This window comes from Nicotiana attenuata, unplaced genomic scaffold, assembly GCF_001879085.1.
Source record: "Nicotiana attenuata strain UT unplaced genomic scaffold, NIATTr2, whole genome shotgun sequence".
Classification (NCBI taxonomy): domain Eukaryota; kingdom Viridiplantae; phylum Streptophyta; class Magnoliopsida; order Solanales; family Solanaceae; genus Nicotiana; species Nicotiana attenuata.
This window is the reverse complement of record NW_017673790.1, coordinates 46,149-50,955: the sequence shown is the minus strand read 5'-3', so window position 1 is coordinate 50,955 and position 4,807 is coordinate 46,149.

Here is a 4,807-nt window from a genome sequence, read left to right as displayed (position 1 = left end):
GTTTGCTGCCGGTGCGAACTCTGATTTGCTGAACTGCTGCTGACCTCTTGTTCTCTTGTTCTATTTCAAATTCCAGGTACATACCTTGAACCAGTTGTGGTGTAGCTCAAATTGAAAAATGGGATGAGAACTATACACGAACGTTTGCTGCTCAATATTCATTTAGTTCAATACGTGCTAACAATTTGGTAGATGTAGTTACTTAGCGTAATCGTAGTTGCTTAGTGTAATTGTAGCTCTGTTTCATATTTGGATAAACGAACAAACTGTCTGGACTGTACTGATTCTCAATTCGTCTCATGCTTTTATAATTGTAGTTAGAATTGCTAGATTCAAAGCATGCTTAGGTTTGATATCAATGTTAGTAAGTATTAAGTGGTAATTAGGAGTTAATCGTGGTTTTTATATAGTTCTCATATTTGAATGCGTCCTCAGTGGATTGTAGTAGAGATTTAGATGATTTGAACATTTTATAATTTGTATTAATTGGACTGTGTGAACTGCATCTGTATAATCCACTTCAGTGTGCACATTTAACCAAGTATGCACATAATTCTATAGGTTAGTCTGAATTCCAGTGTGATGCTTTTGGAAATCAAAAATAGCATGGTAATACAGTAGGTGTTGCGTCTATTGTTCAACAAACTTTGGCTACATTAGTTTGATCATTGAGCTCACTAATTGATTGTAGGACTTCCTTAGTTTAGATCTGATCAGAATACAAATTAGAATTAAATTGACATTGTTGAATTGATTGAAGTTGAAATTACCTTCAATTGTTACTTAAATCTATGAATCCAATTGGTGCAAGCTCAACCATGGATATTGAGCTGACCCAAGGATCCTGGGCTTAACAGCCCGTCCAGTGGTTTTAGGGCTCTCGGTGTCACTGACGCCTGGGCCGATTTCGTTTCTAATGAATCTTCCAAATTGGGCCTGTCATGAAGCCCAAGGCTGGTTAGCCGCTCATGAAGTGAAAATTCTGGTTATTTCTATTGGTCCAGATTTGAAAGCAAGTACACTAAAGATTCTTATTCTTTTTAATTGTGGATGTAGTTTAGATAAGCTTTGGACCCGTTGACTAAAATCCTTTTAGAGATAATCTCTTAATAGATAATCGTAGTCTCTTTTTAGACTGGCCTTTAAATAAAAACGAGATGAGCCTCGCCGAACAAACATATAAATTGCGGGGCTCTCATTTAATTGCTTTATTAAAAATATTTTAGCAATTCGGGACGTGCCATTTAGCAAATTTTCGTGGCCTCCTACAAAGTTAACAAGACGCTAGCCACTTTAAGCGCGCTTTTTTAATAATTTTACCTTCTTAACTACGGGTGTGCATTTCATGCGACACAAATCCAAATCCCAAAACGTTGAATAAGATCCGGGTGCATTTCATGTGACGTGATCCAAAAACACTCTCTTAAACGGCGTTCACTTTCTTAAAGTTTATTTAATTAAAAGCGGTTAAATTCTGAAAATGCACATAGGTTTGAACATGTACTAAAATCAAATAATTAAGCCAAATATAGCAGTTGAGTGACCGTGCTAGAACCACGGAACTCGGGAGTGCCTAACCCCTTCTCCTGGGTTAACAGAATTCCTTACCCGGATTTCTGGTTCGCGACTGTAATACAGAGTCCAACCCTTTCCTCGATTCGGGATTCAAACCGGTGACTTGGAACACCATAAATCTCCCAAGTGGCGACTCTGAATCTCTTAATAAACGAATCCCGTTTCGATTGTCCTTTAATTGGAAAAACTCCTTTTATTATACCCTTCGCGGGGTGTAGTAGCAGAAAAAGGAGGTGTGACAGCTCTGGCGACTCTGCTGGGGACAAGAACCCAGAATTTCGGTTCAGGGTTCAAGAATTCGAGCTCAGTTAAATTGTTATATTTGGCTTTATCTGATTTTTCTACATGTTCCATGCTATGTGCTAAATGTTTTACCGCTTTGATATTTGTTGAATTGTATATAAATTGTCGCGAATCCCTTCCTCTTTCTTAGTCTTCTACATCATGGAGAAGGGTGCACTTCGTGTAGCTTCTCTTCTGTTTAGAGTCTTTTCCCATTTAGAACGAGGTTTGGATAAGTTGCAAAGCCGGCGGAGCTTCTGTATCCTCGGTACGCTGCCTCCCCCTCGGCCCGAGTTGTCCGCTCGGGTAAGCCAGGTCTAGACCAATAACCTAGGGTTGAAAACCTAGAAGAACAAAACCTCATGCCGGATCCCTAGTAGGACGCTTGTTTGCATCATATGCATTTGACTTAGGGGACTCAACACAGGGGTTGGGTCCGTCTAGGACAGGTGACCTGAAATAATGGACCATCCTGATGCATCTTACGTGCTACTTGCACATTTATTTGCTCGGCTTTGCATGTTGACCGGCTTGTCTAAATGAGTGAATTATGAAAATAAGCAGGGTTGGGACTGAGTGTAACCGCTAGTTTTGAAAAACCAGTGTCCAAGTAGTGACGAAAAAAAAGAGTTTTATTTTCAAAATTTGTTTGCTTATTTGCCACTGAACAAGAAAACATAAAAAATGAATTTTGCTTACAGAGATAGTGTATTTGCCAACAAAAAACAAAAGAGTCTTATTTTCAAAAATAGTTAAGTTTATTTGCCCGAACTACGCTGGTTTGATTCTCACCGGATGTGAGATACGTAGGCAACCCTCATCGGGTCCAACCTCCCTTTTGCAAAAATAGCCAAATTGTCAAATTTAATAAATAAGTCGGGTGTTGCCATTCTTGTTAAAAATAAGCCGAATGTCCCTAAAAGGACGCCGGAAGGCCGTTTTTGCGAGAATAGCCATCCTGAGTCATTTTTAAATGGTTTGCGGGCACAGCCTTAAAATCTTCCTCCCAGAAGTGCTGAAAGGCCGTATTTGCAAATCCAAGTCCTGTTTTCTAAATAAAGAATTTTTGCGCAAATAGCCATTTTTCAAAATAATCATTAAAATTCCCTAATAAATGTGCAGGTTGGATTCAAGTAACATCGAAACCTTCTCAGTCCTGAGCGAGATCCCTTTGAAACTTCACATGTGGTGGCATGATTTGGGAAAAGGAAGCAGAGATACCGTGGTCAAAAGTTTGGGTGGGCTCGTTGATTTGCTGAACATCAAACCAAGGAAAGATATTATTGAGGCATTGATACCATTCTGGGATCCAACCCGTAATGTATTCTGGTTTTCATATTTTGAACTCACACCTACATTAGAAGAGATTGCCGGATACGCTGGTCTCAACGGGAACCTCCGAGGTAGATACCCACTGGCCCCACGACCGGTAACCCTTCATAGGTTCTTGGATTTGTTGAACATCAGCCGGGATATTCAAGACCCGTATCTGGCGGAAGGGTGTTGTACATTGCATTTCTTATATCACCGGTATGGTAACCCCAAAGGTTTCGAGGAACCAAACACAGGATTGACACATGCTGGAACTAAAGACAAATGGGAAGCCCGACGGGGATTAGCCTTCATGGTAGCCTTTTTGGGAGTGGTAATTTGTCCAAGAAAGGACGGTCACATAGACCTTGGCCTGGTAGGAATGCTAGATGTTGCCATGAAAAAACCTACCAGCACAGTGGTTCCCCTAATTGTAGCAGAAATGTACCGAGCTTTGACCAAATGTCGGGAAGGGGAGAAATTCTTTCAAGGTTGCAACTTGCTCTTACAATTGTGGATACAGGAACACCTCTGTCACCGCACAGGCTATATGAACTACGGTTTAACTGGAGTGAGTTATTGCAGCATTCGAGACCCGGGTGACAGGTATTGAATTCCCTGAAGGTACTGAGGCCTGGTCGTCATGCTTAAGATCCTTGACCACCGATAAAGTTGAATGGGCTTATGGATGGCTTCCTGCTACTGAAGCTGTATACACCTCAGCGGAGGTCCCTTATATTCTCTTGATGGGTATTCGAAGCATACAGCCTTATGCTCCTTACCGAGTTCTGCGGCAATTTGGAAGATTCCAGACAGTGCACAACGATGAAGACCTGAGTGAGCAAGTCGTCGAGTTAGGCCCGAAAGCTGCATTCCCTGAAGGCAGAATTCGAAAGATATGGAATGAGTGCAGGTACCTTGAACCCAAGACTATAGTGCAGGACCGAGCCAGACGTGAGGTAGATCCCAAATACTTGGTCTGGTTTTGGTAAGAGATTTCAAATTCCTGAGAGACCCGCCAAAAGGCCACATGTGCAACAATTCACTAACGAGGCTCAGGTGCAGTGGGATTGGTTAGCTAAGGAAAAGGAGTATAGAGCCCGAATAGGAGCATTGGAAAAGCAGGTGCAGGAGCTCCGGTTTGAAAACACCTTGCAAGCCACAGCCGACGAAGGTGATAAGAAGAAATTGGCCCAGGAGAATGAAGCTCTCAAAGCCCAAATTCAGCAAATGAAAATAGATGCCAGGGATCGAGAAAGAAGTATATCCGACGAGAGATTGATAAAAGGGTTAAAGAAACAAGTCTTGGACTATCAAGAAAAATTGGAAAAATCCGAGGGAAACATAGCAAAACTTCGAGCACAATGGGCAAAGAAGACTGAGGAAAGAGCCCAGTTCGTACAACAAATGAAGAAGAACTATGAGGGAACCATTGCTAACATGAAAAGAAAAATGAATACTCTTGAAGAAAAGGCAGCTCGGCAGGACAAAGAATTTCGGGCCGAGAGAGAACAGTGTTATGGGTTAATCGCTGAGATGGAAAAGGAAATAAAATTGTTACAAGACCTTCATTTCCAGGATTCTCAGGTGCTAGAGGCTCGTACTCAACAGATAAGTCGGCTACTCCAAGAAAAGGGCC